At 39.5% G+C, this 16,682-nt stretch overlaps 1 long non-coding RNA gene across 2 annotated transcripts in view; it reads left to right on the top strand.

The window, feature by feature from the left end:
* The window catches only part of LOC134294788 (uncharacterized), a 30,307-nt gene extending 15,019 nt beyond the window's left edge, over positions 1-15,288 (top strand). Inside the window, exons 1-3 of one of the 2 annotated variants that reach the window (XR_010001486.1) lie at positions 5,290-5,976; positions 6,076-6,118; positions 9,334-15,288. This is a non-coding gene — a long non-coding RNA (uncharacterized LOC134294788). Of the gene's footprint in view, positions 1-5,289; positions 5,977-6,075; positions 6,119-9,333 lie in introns of those variants that run through there. The other variant, XR_010001487.1, reaches the window with a different exon arrangement.
* The last annotated feature ends 1,394 nt before the right edge of the window (positions 15,289-16,682 follow it).

Raw genomic sequence — 16,682 nt, 5'->3', positions numbered from 1 at the left:
TTTTTATACTGATGTGTTTTATCACTATGTCTGTAACCACTTGGGCTTGGCCCCATGTAAGCCGCCCCAAGTCCCTTTGGGGAGATGGAGACGGGGTATAAAAATGAAGTTGTTGTTGTTGTTATTATTATTATTCATATCTTCTAAATCAGATCTTTCCAAACATTTCATGCATCATTTACACATGCGCCATTTCGTGACACAGTAGCTCAGTGTGATTAGCCAATTGGTGATTAACCAATCCCTTATGAGAGAAAAGGATGCAGAAATTGTAATAATGAAATCTATGGAAACACATAGGAGCCCCCGATGGTGCAGCAGGTTAAAGCGCTGAGCTGCTGAACTTGCTGACTAAAAGATTGGCGGTTTGAATCCAGGGAGCAGGGTGAGCACCCGCTGTTAGCACCAGCTTCCGCCAGCCTAGCAGTTCAAAAACATGCAAATGTGAGTAAATCAATAGGTACCGCTCCAGCGGGAAAGCAACGGTGCTCCATGCATTCACATGACCTTGGAGATGTCTACGGATAATGCCGGCTCTTTGGCTTAGAAATGGAGATGAGCACCAACCTCCAGAGTTGGACACGACTAGACTTAATGTCAGGGGAAAACCTTTACCTTTACTATAGAAGCACAAAATACAGTATCTCATGAAAGCCTTTAAAAAAAACCCTGATTTTTAAAATATCAACTTACTTTCCCAAACTGTTTATCATTTACAAGTAGCAATATGTAAATATGTGCAAGAATTCTCTCTCTCTCTCTCTCTCTCTCTCTCTCGGACTGCTCCCTTGACGTATTCGTGACATCATAGACTTCTTATAAAGATCAGGAGACCTTTATGATCTCATAGAATTTCTCCATGCCTGATGTTCTCATATTGAAGCTTCTCTAACAGAAGTATTTCTGCTTGATTACCACACCGTCAGGATGTTTGCTTTTGCGCTTCTGTTGGGGTCCGTTGGGGTCTGCCTCTGTGACGAAACACCAGCCTGGGCAACCACTGGCTTTGATTTGCCACCAAAGGAATGGCAGCAGAGGGAACCTTCCAATGACTGCATTTTTGGTTTAGATAGATTTGGTTTAGAGATGCTTATTTGTGGTACATTGGTACTTGTTCCAGTGATTGACCTCGCTATCATTTACATTTTACGGAAACACAAGAAAAACATTAAGGTAAGATTTATATATCTGCATTATACAATGAACAGTATGGTCCACCCATTTGAGTGTCTGACATATTTTATTTTATTTGCATATTTCTAATGAAAATGTATTTGCATTGCTCTCTACTCCTGCAAGAACCACTTTCCAAAAAGGTTACAGCACTTTTTACAGGTCTCCTCCCTGTATTTAACAGCAGACTGACACTTTGAGAAAATGTCCCTTTAGTCTGTGCTTTCTATGCTTACACATCAGGCTTCTGTTAAGAGGCACAAAGATAGGGAGAGTAAAACAAAATGGTCATTTCGATAAACCTCTATTTCTTTTTTTCCATAAGTTGATACAATGATCTTGTTTTGTCATTTTTCTCAGGCCAATCAGGGGAAGACCGAGACTGCACCAGCTGCTGAAGAAGTGAAACCCAAATGGATCCAGAAGCATACAGAACTGCTTGAACAGTTGGTGAAAAACACCCACAAGCTCAACAAATACATGAAGTTGTATATCCTACGCCATCAGAGGAAAACTGAAATCAGAACAAGAAGAAAGATCTATGAAAATGAGAGCAAGGATTCGATTCCAATGTGTTCCTGCGCCAGTTCTGGTCAAGAAAAAGGAAGAGGGGGGGGGGGGGGGGGAGGGGAAAGGGGAGGGGGAAAAAGGGGAGGGGAGGAGGGAAAAATCAAAAAGGGGTTTAGGAAAGGTAAACGGGGATGGGAAAGAGGGGGATGGAGGGGTGGGGGTAGTATTTACTATAATTAGAGTCCCTATTCTTTACTTTCATTTGTTCAGTAATCTGTATATATAATAAAGTCAGTGTTTGTATATGTATACGGGCATGTATGTATGTATCTGTGTATATAACAGCTTTCTGATTGGCAGCCACTTTCACGGGCCACTATGAACGCCAGGAACGACGGACCTGGCCCACACTGCACACATAACCCCCATGACCCACATCACAGGTGCCGTTTGGGGGAGGAGGGACCATAGATGGTGGGATTTGCAGTACTTTCAATCACTTTGGTTCCCATGGACCACTGCGATGCCCACCAGTGACGGAACTGGACCAAACTTGGCAGATAGAACTCCCATGACCTTATTTATAACCTGGTGCAGTATGGGGAGGATGGACCATGGATGATGGGATTTGCAATACCTTCACTCACTTCCTGAGACAACTGCAACTGCCAGGAATGACAGGACTGGACCAAACTTGGCATATATATCTCAAATAACACACTTTACACGCTGCAGCAGTTTGGGAGAGGATGGACCAAGGATTATGGGATTTGTAGTACCTTCACCCAATTCACCTCCCACAGATCATTGCGACACCCATGAATGAGGGAACTGGACCAAACTTGGCACACAGATGCAATGTCTTTCACATAAGAAAGAACTTGCACACAAGGATATCTGTAACTGTTTGGACAAAACCTCTCAATGGGGGAGTCGTTCTGCAGGATGTTCAAAAGTTCACTGACTTCAACTTCAAAATGGAGACAAACCTACTTTTTTGTGCCTCACCTTTAGATTCTCCCTGGCAGCCCTTTTTACTAAGTGAAAATGTCGGGCTGTGATCTCATGTTCTTGGAAACTGTGAAGATGGCATGTAGAGAGCCTTGTGGCACCACCAGCATGTGCAGACATTTTGAACATACATTTTGTAGTTTTCAACAAAATACAAGAAAGGCATCTGTCACTCATACTATCCTTCACACCTTGCTTCCTCTCAATTCTTCTGGAGTCCCTGTGAAACATAAAGCAGCTTGAGGACACCCCGGCCACAGCCTTGCTCCTAGGTTTTCTCAGAGGATTTGCCTTTACCTTCCTCTTAAGTATAACTTGCCCAGCACCACACAGTGCAGTCCCAAGGTTGAATAGGTATGACATCCATTTAGAAACTGAATGTACTCTCATTTGTCCTTTGGCTTGGTATAATATAGAATGGGAATGAAGGCAAAGTACATTGTAGCTACAAATCAACTATTTTCCCTCGGTTTCTCCCTCTGTCTCTCCGGGCCCTTCCACACAACCATACAACCCAGAATATCAAGGTAGATACTGAACTATATCTACTTTGAACTGGATTATCTGAGTCCACACTGCCATATAATCCAGTTCAATGTGGATTTTATACAGCTGTGTGGAAGGGGCCTCTGACACGTGCATTAGTGAGGTGCATTAAAGAAGATGTATCAGGGAAACAGACAGCCACAGTGGACGATATGTATAGTGTTCTGTTCTAACTACCTGAAAATGAATATAACTACACAGAGCTACTTTGCAGCACTGCTTGAATTACAGCCGTTCCACGTGCAATGCGATAATAATAAATTTATCTGAATTGTCAGGATAATTTTGCCTTCACTGCAATCTTTTGCATTATGGTAGCATCTTTACTTTGCTCTTCAATCACAACTACTCTTAACAGTCTGAATTTCTGATTAGATTTTGGGAGGAATAATGTTAATTTCTCCATTAGGGAAGTTTTCCAAAATGGCTTTCAAATATATTTTTTCAAGTTTCTTCTTCAGACAACAAACATGTCAGCCATTGCCTGAATTTCATATATTGGATGGGCATTGAACTGTGGGTTGAGAATATGGGCTACTTTCCCATAAAAGAAATGGAGAAGCTAGTGTTTGCACATTTGGGTACTGCACAGCCTGGAATAGGAATGAGGAAACTGTGACTCCAACGTTTGTTGATGTGCATTTTGCAATATACAGGCAATCCCCAAGTTATGAACAAGATAGACCCTGTACTCACTTTCTGTACCTGTGATCATTGGATTTTGAATAAAATTGGCTTGCTGTGGAAACAACGATTGGTGAGACACCTTTTCCCCATGATAACTCTTCCAGGAGTGAATTTCTCTTTCTAGAGGTAGATTTCTCTCACTTTCTATTGTCTCGCCCCCGGTCTTTGAGTTGTATGTAAGTCAGCTGTTTGTAACTTATCTGCTTGTAGTTTTATCGTTGAGTCTGCTGCCTAGAGCTGATGGGAGCAGTAAATCAGCAAGGGCTTTGGTCAGTTATATAAGAAGATCGCCTTCAAAGATGAAGCCAAGGGCATCAAAGAACCAAAGAGCCTGCACTGAGCTCCCAAAAAGCACCCCCACCCCCGGTGCCAAATCTGATGGGAAGCCTGGCTGTGTGGAGCCAAAATCTCTCTCTGCTGAGAAATGAGTCTATGTCTTTTCTCGATGGACTAAAATGCAGCTGGGCTTCAGTCGCTTCCTTCCACCAAGGAAGACATGTGCTCATTTCTCGGTTGACAGAAATTCAACTGGACTGCCACCAAAGGATTCCCTCAGGCAGAAAGCAGCCAGGCTTTGGAGCTGCAAGGCCATTCAATGCTAATCAAGCTGGCCAATTGCAACATTCACACTTGCCTCAAGCAGACAAGAGTTCTTTGTCCCACCCTAGACATTCCATAGATACATAAACCCCACTTCCTTAGTTTCCAATAAATAAATAAATGGCATTCATTCTATAGTGTAGATAGATGTGCTCTATGTTCCTACCATACTTAACTCTTGTACCCGGCCTCCATCTCCCCGAAGAGACATGGGGCAGCTTACATATGGCACAAGGTGCCTAAAACAATGTATAAAATGAACACATATTACTTACTCCAGCCTCTATATTTTTTATTGGGAAAGGTTCCAGCACATAGGATAAGCATAGCAGCTTTCAGGGATTGCAACAAAACAAAATCAAAACTTACCTTGATGCTTAAGGTAAAGGTAAAGGTTTCCCCTGACGTTAAGTCCAGTCGTGTCCGACTCGGGGTTGGTGCTCATCTCCATTTCTAAGCCAAAGAGCCGGCGTTGTCCGAAGACACTTCCAAGGTCATGTGGCCGGCATTACTGCATGGAATGCCGTTACCTTCCCGCCAGAGCGGTACCTATTGATCTACTCACATTTTTTCTGACATTTTGCCTGTATCTTTGGCTGGCATCTTCAGATGCAGGCAAAATGTCAGGAGTAAATGCTGCTAGAACATGGCCATACAGCCTGGAAACCACACAACACCCAAGTGATTCCAGCTGTGAAAACCTTCAACATGGTTATTTATATTTACAGTCAAATTAGCATGCTCCATATTGTTACAACATCCTACCAATGTTCAAAAATGAAGGGCAGAGAGAGTAGTCGTTTTCCAGTGTTGCTTTATTTCCACATTTTTAGCTCAGGAACAGTACATGAGCTTTTTCAGGGCCAATTTTATCTTCAAAGAAGTAGCAAATTAGATTTAATGGTACTATAAGTGGTATTGAAAGTTGCTGAAGTTTTAGATTGTGAGCCTGCAGCCAGAGACAATCTAGTTATTACTAATCCTATGGAAGTAGTTTTGGATGGAAAGTTTTTTATGATTTACTTAAGTAGATAAAATGAAAAAATGGAAACATATGAAAAATGTTATCTATAACACTATGACATCTGTAAAAATTAAGAAATCGGCAATAATATCATCACTGCTAGAAATATTTAGACATGGAAGCTGTAGGATACACCATAGTTTTTATTGCAACACGCCTGTTTGAAGATGTGATAGACAGAGAAGTAAAGAATTAAACCAGTTGTATGAATTTTTAAAAGCTTTCAAAATGTCAATCCTCACCTTGCAAAAATTAGAAAATATATGCATTTTCTAATTTGTAGATGCTGAAGTTTCCTTAGTATTTTATATGTTCACGAAGTGCAGCTAAAATTTCCTTTTAGAATTCCTTCCTCCAAAGCATCCTAAGATCTGTACATTCTTCATGGAAACCATTTGGGTTGTGCTTTCTTCTAGGGCACAAAGGTTAGTTCATTCTTCTTTATACTGTTGATGCCAGAAGCCACTAACCACTTATGTGTCTAATCTAAAAAGAGTGTGACCTAGTATTTTTGTTTCTGACAGAAATTCCTGACATTGTGAACTGTAAGCACCTTAAGATGTTCAGGTGAGTTATTATCTCATCCTTCATCCAGCAACTATTTTAATAAAGATCAGGTACATAGTATTTGTCCAAGATAAATGTTTTATTAGATCTCTATGAGAATAGGATTTGATTTCTTTTTTCAAAGATAAGCTTAGAAGTGCTAAAATGTATTTTGGAATTGGAAATTGGTGTTATTTGGGATATTTTGCAATGTTCATGGTCAGGTGTAGCACCACAGTAGCCTTCCTCCATGTCCTTTATGTGTGTTGTGTTATGAGAACTGGATCTATGGTCTTGTTGGCTGAAGATGAGAGTTGTAGTCCCTTACATCAGAAAGGGGTGGGCTGGGAAAGATAGTGCTAATTATTGTTAACAATTCATGAACAAGCCTCAGGCTTGTTAGGCTTGTAAACTACTCCAGACATTTTCCCTCATCTCAAAATTTAGTGGCATTTTAGTTTTCCCAAACAACTTAGGACATATACTGCAGTTGATCTTAACCGAACTATAAACTTGACTACTGTGGATGTGTAACTTGACCCCCCATTTTTTTTGGTTGATGCTTTGCAATTAAACAAGCAAAAGTTGTTTTGCCAATACAGGCAGTCCCCCGAGTTACAAACATCCAACTTAGAAACAACACATTAGTTACAAATGGGGGTGAGTCAATAGGAAGTGAGAAGAATCTACCCCTTGGAAGGGAAATCCATGTCAGAAATATAAAAAATTAGCTAGGTATTTTTAATTACAAAAATGTGAGTCAAGCACTGAAAGGGTTAAATGGATGCAATGATTCAGCAAAAGTTCCAGTTCAATATAAGCAGGCGTGCCTGTATTTTGTATGACTCAGTGAGAAAAGGCCTCTGTGTGAGAGAAGGCCCAGTGAGAGAAGCCTCAGTGTTAGCAGTCCTCAGTATGAGAAGGCCTGGTGTGAGAAGCTTCGGTGAGAGAGGCCCCAGTGTGAAGGCTGCTGTGTGTAAAGCTACTGTGTGAAGCTCCTGTATAAGTTTGGTGTGAGAGGAGGTTCTGTGAGAGCGATGCTGTTTATCTGCATAAGAAAGAAGCCCAGTGTGGAAGCAAAGAAAGAAGTATAAAGAACTTTGTGTTATGGAAACCTTGTTTTTGTAAATAGTGCAACCATATAATTTTGCTACAAAGAAAAGCCTCCAAAGGAAGAGATAACATTGGTCTGTGTGTTTTTGTTCCTTTTATCACTTTTGGCTACTGGTGCTGGGTCACACTGCTGCTAATAAGTTACTCTGCTATACGTTTATGAGGAGGGTCATTTGTTAATAAGCCTAATCACCCAACAATCCACTCCTGAAAGAGTTATCATAGGGAACAGGAGTCTCCACTGAAGCTCCATCATCAATCCTTGTTTCCACAACAAGCCATTTTTTTTCAAGATCCACTTATCATAGGGACAGAATGTGAGGTAATTTATTTATTTTGTATCAAAAGCATTGCATAAATTAGTATAAAACTGATAAACATAGAAGAAACACAAGTGTCTAAATATCTTTTGACCAAAAATGGGCAATAGTGACCACATTGTTTATAGCCTCAAACAATTCTTTCTCTGTACATGAGGCAGGACATTGCAGACAGGCATACAGATACGGAGTTGTCTGTTCTGCTCCACAGTTACACAAGGTGGAGGATTCTTTTAGGTAGTGCAGGTATACTCAACAGTTGAGAAAGACAAGGCCAGAGCTAATGTTCTTACTAATTTTGGTTCTGCACCCCATGCGCTGCCAGTAGGTTTCTGCAGGATGTTATTGCATGCAGCTACTTTGTCCTTGGTGTTCATGCAGTGTTTCTGTATATTAGTGTACAATTTAAGGTGACGGCAAGATATTTAGGATGTGAGGTGAAATCTTCTGAACAGGAGCACAGACAGCAAAACAAACACCCTAGGGTGTAAATTCTTCTCTTTGTTATCCAAAGAGAAGCAATATATATTTTTGGCTGGTTTTACAGTTAAAAATGTATCTGTTTTGACTTACAAACAAATTCAACTTAAGTATAAACCTATAAAACCTATCTTTTTATAGGTTGCGGACTGCCTGTATACTAGCTTTATATTTCAAGAGCAGCATCCTTTCTCTGTTTACATTCTAAAGTGCCACATCCTAGAAACAGCTGCACTGTGTGGCACTCTGTTCTTGCTCATTTTGCTTTAGTCGAATTATAGTCTTTAAAAACAGTTTTCTTGGACACTTTTTATCGTGGACAAATTTCTCTCCAACACTATTTTTGTGTTTGGCTACAACTTGGAGATTCCCATGAGAATTTGATTGTATGCCAAAGCTATAAAGAAAAATCTCTCCATACAGGCACCCCACACTTTTTGATAACTTAGTTTGGACATTTTGTTGTTTCCGCCAATCTAAATTGTAGCCATGTTCTGCATTTTCAACATATAGTCAGCTTTTTCAACCACTCCTGCTGCTTTATTGATTACAGTTTTCTCAGTTGTCTTGCACCATCTAGTGTTTAGTCTTGCATTTGCAAGCTAAAAAAAGCACTGGCTTCCGCTTTTTAGTAGATTCCATTTTCACACAGCCCCTAACCTGTTGCGGTTTCCTCTATAGTCACTTCCCATACTTTATATACTACTGTTGCAAAACAATAGTAGTCTTTGAGGTACAAATTTACTAGGCCAATTCAGATAAAGGGTTTTTTTAGCCTGTTTTGCAGGTACCCATGCTAGAAAATTACAAATTAGAAGAATCAAAGTAGATGAGTACAGCCCAAAACAAGAACTGTAATACAAACCTTTCCTCAAGGCCCTTGCTGTAACGTCAATCTGCTAAATTTGCCAGAGGGAAAACTGGCATCAAGTAGTCTAAGCTTCACTATGAACCTTCTACACCTTTGTGCAGTCTTTTAAACCCAAGGTCGTGTCATTTTAGGAGAAACAGATCAGAGTTTATAATCAAGTAATAAGATTCCTCATTTGTTGTCTTGCTTGTTGGTAGGCTAAACAAGTTGAGTGTTGCCTTCAAGATTGTCTAGATTGGCAGAATGTCTAGAAAAATTTTCAAGTAGCAAGTTTTTTTTTGCATTTTTATTTTAAATATCAAAATACAGGGCAATGTTGGTTTGTTTTCAGGGAAATGTTTGGTCAATGGAAGACCTTCTCAAACTATGCATGTTTAGTAATGAATATTAATTTAAAAAATCAGTGTTAAAAAAGACATTGTCTAAATCGCTTGTTCCTTTTTCCTTCTAAGAGATTGGGATGGTGACCTGAAGAAACTGCCAAACATTAAAATGAGAAAGATAACAAGTCAAGATGCCTTGAACAGCATGATGGAGAAGACAAGTGAGGAAGCTGAAATGGACCTGAATGCAACAAAAAACACAGACTGAGGCATTCGCCTATACTATAGATAGATACCAGCTTCAGCAAATTGCAAATATGCTTTTTAATATATGGAAGCGAGGTTAAATCTCACTGTAAGATGCGACAAGTCTTGCCTCTTGGTGTGCCCAGCACTACACTTTGTTATTCAGGTAATGATGTGAGATTCTGGACATGGTATACTATATTGTATTTTGAAGCACAGTGTAAAGTTTATAAAGGTAAAAGTAATACTATTAAAATTCAAATTTGATGTTTCAGTGGCATAACCCTACCTACATTTGGTTAAGACATTTACAATCACTGAAGGAAGCAATGCAAATTGGCCGGAGAAGAGACTTGAACACCATAAGCAGGAACTGGAAACATTACTACTCTTTCATGTTTTGTAGTGTTCTATCAAAGACTATTTTAATATTTTTTCAAGGAAATTAATTAAAATCAGAAGCACTGTGAAAAAATTATATGCTTCACATTTAATTCTGCCACAGTTTAGTTTGTTCTTGAGAGGAATAAGTTGATAATAATAAAAAACCAAGAACAGCCCAATTCATACTGTTGTTTTCTGTAAATACATGGTTCCTTGAGTGCTCCTGGGATTCACAAGTTGATTTACTTGTGGGGAGCCTTCTGTGAAGTACGATCCCAGGATGTTTAAATATCACTTCAGCTGCATGATTCTGTCCATCTGTTTTAAGTGAAGATTTGTGCTGCCAAGTTTTGTTCTTGTTGTTCATCTTCTTGTTAGGTAGCGTACGATTTCTTCTACTTAACAAGGTAAATCACGTATTCAACTTACTTATATTGGAGGGGAGGGAATGGCTGAAGTTAGTGTGTTAAAGATAGTTAAACAGAATGCCCGCTTATTGAATAAAAACATTTGTATTTAGGAACACATGTTCCAAAAGGAATGCAGGAATCATGAGTTGAAACCCCTGTCATTAAGCATTATTTGCATACTAGCTGTGCCCGGCCACGCGTTGCTGTGGCTGATGGGAATCATTTGTTGACCAGGTGGTATAGCAGTGAATAGCCTTGCAGCCTTAAAGTCTGGGTGTTTTCTGCTTACGTGAATCCTTGTTTGGTGAGCTGGAATACAATGGAATAGGTTTGGTGCTTGGAAGGCTGGGTAGTTGCGTTGTAGGGAAATGGTTTTTTAGCCAATTTGAATTGCAGTGAATAGCCTCGGTGTTTGAAAGACTGACTGCTTTCTACATAGGGGCATCCTTTCTTGGGAAGTGTTAGCTGGCCCTGGTTGTTTCCTGTCTGGTATTCCCATTTTCAGAGTGTTGTTCTTTATGTAATGCCCTGATTTTAGAGATTATATTGTTTTGTATTATTACAGCACAGTAATTTTAGGTATTATATTTGTTGCCTGAGAGTACTGGCACGTGGCTCCTTTTTCCAATCCCTGGAAGAGAGACAGAGGCCCAGGCAGGTGAGGGTGGGAAGGTAGGGCCCTCCTTTGAAGAGGGGAAAAGGGGAGGGAGGGGGTGCAAGGAGCTAAGGCCCTGCTTCCGGGTGGCCCTGCCTAGGCCTTCACGGCCTTAGGCCGCCGTTTGACTCTGTAGGCCTGGCCCATGTGGCAGGCCTGGGCCCTTGCCGGCTCTTCAGGGCCTTCAGGACACGGTGTGTGTGTGTGGGGCTCTTCCCGGCTTTGCGGCCACCCCTGTCTCCGCCTCTGCAAGCCTCCATTTCAAAAAAAAAAAAAAAAAAAAAAAAAAACCTTGGGGCCTCACGGCCTCCCTCCAGCTGGTGAGGCGGCTCTTCGGGGGGGGGGGGGGCGGCCTCCCTCTGGCCTGTGGCGCATGGAGGAGGTCGCGGTGGCTCTTTGCAGGCGGGGTGGTGGTGGCCTGACTATTCTTACTCCGCGACCCTCCTCTTTGGCAGGCGTCACAGGCCCCGCCGCGTGGAGGCTCCTACTCCGACCACCATGGGGCCTTCCAGCCAGGCTGATGGGTGGGTTTTTAAGGCCCCGTGGAGGTTCTTGACGGGATTTTTTGTTGTATCAACCTAGAGGCGTGGATGATGGGTTGTGTTGTCAAATTTCGAGGTTGGGGGGCCTTTAGTTTTGTTGTTTTGCTCGGTGCCACGATTCCATCACTCTTTTATATATATAGATGTACACTCCATGCTCCGTCCCTGGCATCTTCTTTTTAAAAATGATTTAGGAGTAGGAAATACTGTAATTAGTGTATATTTTATGAGAATACACTGAGGTTAGGGGAAAATATGTGTATAAATATATTTGCTAAACACATTCCTTGGGAAAACAGTTATAACCCAACGCTGTTTAATCAGTAGTCTTAAGTACCTTGTACTGTCAGTACAGTGTCATTGATGCAGCATGTTGGCACTGAAAAGAATAAGATTGCTTGGAAAAACAAGAACATGTATATGTGCACTTTGGATTCAGAGAATATAGCAGTTGGCCATGGATTTCGGGCTTAAAAATAATATTTAAGTTGAAATAAATGTTGGACCTGTATGTTTGCTCCTCCCTTCATGCACAAGCATCAGTGCTTTGGTGCAGTCTTTATTATGTCCCAAACTTTGGTTTACTGTCAGTTTACTAATTGGGATCTTAAACCTTGATTTGTTCATGGTTAATAGCTGATGTATTTCATATGTATTTTTAAAGAATTATTGAGATTCTGGAGCTGGCATGGCATGTAAGAGAAAGAGAAAAGTGTCTGTGGCTACTGAGTCAGATCAAAACAGGTGTACATCCTTTTCTAGTTGTTTGCTCTCTGAAGCGGTCAAATACAAGTTGCTCATTTCATACTGTTAAGGCTGAACTTTAAAACAATTTTCACAAACAGCCGTACTGAAATTTAATCTTATAGAATAAAGTGTGTGCACATGTGTATCCACATAATGCTCATGCAATAAGATACACCATATATATGGAGACCCTTAAAAAAGGAACTGTGGGGCAATTTTAAACTTAGAAAATGATACACACAGTGCCTGGTAAAAATACTCTCAGCTTTTCTTGACCTCTTCATACTTTGTTGTATACGATCTGTAAGAATCACTTGGTTAACACAAGGTACTCATCACTGTGAAGGCACAAAATGATTTTAATGTACAAAAGGAAACAAAAACAATCTGACATTTATTGGTGGCATGGGTAGAATGGCTCCTTGGCTGTGGCATGCCTAAATAGGCTCTGGTGCAATGTACTGCCTCCAGAACTCAAGGTGGATGAACAGGCTCCATCTGGAAGCAGTTTTGGCATTAGATGTCCTCAGATAACATACTCCTGTATCTGAAAGGCACCGAGTTTATTGGAGGCTATACCTAAGCAAACCGTATCATGAAGACCAAGGAGCTACTATTTCTACAATTCTCTATGATAAGAGACCTTTACCCAGGAATACTCACAGCTATAATTGCTGCTGAAGGTGCTTTTACCAAATATTGCCCACTTACATGCCAGTTTATGTTTCCTTAATATCTCTGCCACAATAAAAGTAATTTACACCCTCACAGTGTTGAGTATACACCAAGGAGTAGCAATGCCACTTAAATCCATTTCAGTTCAAGGTTGCAATATAACAGAATTAGGAAAAAATCAAAGGGTGTGTATGTGTGTGAAGGCACTGTTGATATGTGTGTGTATATACACATACATACACACAGTTAAGACAGATAGTCTTGCAAGCTTAAAGTTCTTCCGCAGCAGGGTCTCCATCTATTGATGGCATGTAACTTCCCAAAAGAAATCTAAATACATGATGATTCCTCTTTGAAAAGAAATAATTACAGCTACCTTTGAGGCATCTGTTTAATACAAATACAAATTTGTTCCACAACAGTTAGTAATTATATTAAGTTTTCCCCCTTTCCCAAATACCCTTTTTAATACACGAGTCATCCACAAAAGCATCTAAGGTCTGTTGCAAAAGAGAATTGGGTCAAACAAGTAAGAAACCTGTCAGTCCAACAATTGTACAGAAAGAAAATATTTGCATCATAGATTGCATTGCAGTGCAAGATTCAGAATTTGACAGTTAATTTTGTAATGGATGTGTGTACCGATGTACATGTTTCAGAACCGTACTATCAATTGCTTTCCAGCTGTAGCAATAGCACCAGTAGACTGCTTAGGTATCCTCATAAAGCTAACTGAATAATCCAAAGGGGATAGCCTCTGACAGCCCCACAATTATTTAAGAAAATTGTTTTGGCATTCAACTTTACCTAATGTTAATTTTTTTCATCATATTTGTAGGAATCTTAGTTCACTATATAAAACACTTTTCTTTGATGTATCTTTTGGTTTCTCTGTCAGGTGATAACTAAAAAATATAACACTGCAATCTCTGTGTGACAAGTGCCATTTTAATGGTGTTTTCTTTAAAAAGGGATAACAATTCCTACAATGGCTGCTTTTCAACTATGTGCACTGAGTTTCAGAAGATGAATATCAAATACTTTTTTCCTTCTTAGCTTTTCAGTAATAAAACCAATATCACCATTTGCCTTGAAAATGTGGGCTGGCATACATTTATTCAATAAATTCCCTTTACCTTTTAAAATTGGGGGTTATACAGGTTATTTCCTTCAATGTGTGTCAAAGTATAGTCATGCCCAAATTTCCATGTTTTCAGACCACCACTGGCCTTGGACTAAGTAACTGACTTTTTCATATGCATAGCAACCTGCAGGTCAAAACATGCTGTGCCCTTTATACAATGGAGTTTGCTTTGGGCTGCACTGTATAGACACACTTCAAAATGATAATTTGGAAAACTAGTTGTCTGACTCCACATTTATACTATAATATTAGGCAATTTATATGGTATTAGTTTTCCTCATGCAACTGGTTGCTTTTTAAACCTTCTGCCTTCTGTGTCATTTGTTTATGCAAAGCAATGGTATTATGCTAAAAGTCTATAGCTGGGTAGAAGGAAGAAAAAAAAATCACAATTTACCTCAAACCATTATTGTATTGTTTCCACATCTGAGCAGGAAAACCACCCAGTTTGGAATTTATTTCAAACCGTGACCTTACTTTTTAGTGACTTGTGAACTTACTCAACATGCATCATGATCTAATCTCAAAGAGGTTGTGGGAGTAATTTCAACCAAACATTTAAATGTTAACTGGCCACTTCTCTTTTTTGTTTGAAATATGACAGGTTAGTTATACGTCTTGCATTTAAGACGTTTTGGCAAAATATCACCCTATAGAATTATTATTTGCTTTGTTGGTATACGTTTAACTAGGCCCTGGTTCCAATATGATAATAAATGATGTTACTTCCTGATACTAAGGGGCAATCTACTTTGCTGCAGTTACCCAGATGAGCTTTTCATCCTCTGCAATTTTCATAAAAGTCTGAGACATGAAATGTAGTCTTTTTTTAAAATGACAAACCACTGCAGTTTGCCCTCCAAGTCTCCCTTATTACTAATAACACTGTTCTTGTATAATTCACATTACTTGGGCACAACTCACAATATATTCAACAAGTGTAACTGTGGCATAAAAGAGAAACTTGATTCTCTTCAGAGTATCAGATTGTTTTGCCTTTTGAAACGGGATGCTAACATCCTTTTGTCCCATATGTTATGGCTGCCGAGTACACCATTATACTGATGTGTATCTTCTGTGTTTTATTTAATCACATTTCAGTTTTACATTACTATGCTAGAACAGCAGTATTAATATCTGAAGTATTGAACCTTTAATCATTATCTTTTCCATGTGTACATGAGAGAGATACTGGCATTATGTCTGTAAAGACTATCCTAGCAGCTTCAGAGTCATTCCTATCCTGATCTTCTAAAATAAATGAATGATTTCCATTTTCCATCCTTTTTGCATATTTCACACACTAATAAATAAGTACTGAAAGTGTTTCAAAGTCATCTGCATTAAGCTAATGCACTTATCTGGACTACAAGTACTTCTGTTTGCTGAACATGTTACCCTTTAAACAGAATCATTTTAGAGGTGGCAGGAATATTCTTCCCATCAGTGTTCTTAACTTTATTCTGCTTTAAAAAACAAACAGCACACTTGGTAAGTTGTTTCTCCAGATAACAGAACTTGGAAAACAACCTTGGGATGTAATTACCATCTACTGGGGATCATGGAAAATATTTTCCGCCTACCTAATTAACAGTTGCTCAATTTAAACTTAAATGTTTACTGTTCTGAGAAAGTTTTCTTTTACATAGATTTAAATCCTAGATGCTATATTGATTCATTGAGCCACCTCAGCATTTAAATTCTTGCATTATGAAATTTAGATAATTTGTGCTTTGATATATGTCTATTATATGATTTTTAAAGGTTAATATGAATCTTTAAAAATTTGCTTTAAAGTATTTCCCTTTCAAGATTACAATTATTAGCAAAAAGACCATAGTAGCAAATACATGTAAGGGTCCCCAACTTCCCCCCTCTCCCGCCCCGCCTTGTAAACAGAACATCAGTAGTACAACTGTAAGTGCAGGGCTTTTCCGCTATCAAAAGTGGTGCTGCTATGTTTGTTTGCCCCTTAGAAGTGGTCTCTGCTGTCTCTTCTTTTTTGTCACTTCTGACTACACTTAGCAAGAAAGGTGAAAAGCATAATGTGCACCTTCACTCGATCAGTTTTCCTGGTTATTCTCCTGTTGCTCTTCATTCAAAAATATGTAGCGTATTCTGACATTTTACTGTGGCGGAACAGTAGAAAGTACATTACTTTATTCTCCAGTGAAGAATAACAGATGCCGCTTCATCAAACTGGCATGCCGTCAGAAGCAGTTTCTTCTCCTGATGGTTGAGAGTTTGTACTTGTTTGTGATACTGGCACCACTACAGTGTCTTTGATTTCAGTGTTCTGAATGGAAGAAGAAATTTTCTCCTCTAGTTTTTTGGCCGTATCTGGGCAGTTCTGAACAAATATCACTCGGTTGTAAGCCTTCAGTCTTCGCCACAATTGAATGTAGACTTTACATTGTACATACATAAAAACGAGACCACCGGTGAATCCAATGGCTACTACAACCAACTTTGTCCAAAATGGCCACTCCAGGACTCCTTTCAGGAAGATTTTAAAAAAAGAATTAAAAGGTAGTTAGTATCAGTGCATCCTGAACCATTGCTCTTTCTTCAATATGCTTACAATTATTCAAACTTTATTCTCAACTTAATCTATCAGCTTGCTGCTGCCTTAATGTGAAGCTAGCAGTTACCTTGTAGTAGGAGCTACTATGAGC

Source organism: Anolis carolinensis, unplaced genomic scaffold (genome assembly GCF_035594765.1).
Source record: "Anolis carolinensis isolate JA03-04 unplaced genomic scaffold, rAnoCar3.1.pri scaffold_23, whole genome shotgun sequence".
NCBI lineage: Eukaryota > Metazoa > Chordata > Lepidosauria > Squamata > Dactyloidae > Anolis > Anolis carolinensis.
The sequence above is the reverse complement of the archived record's forward strand: the minus strand, read 5'-3'. Positions and strand labels throughout refer to the sequence as shown.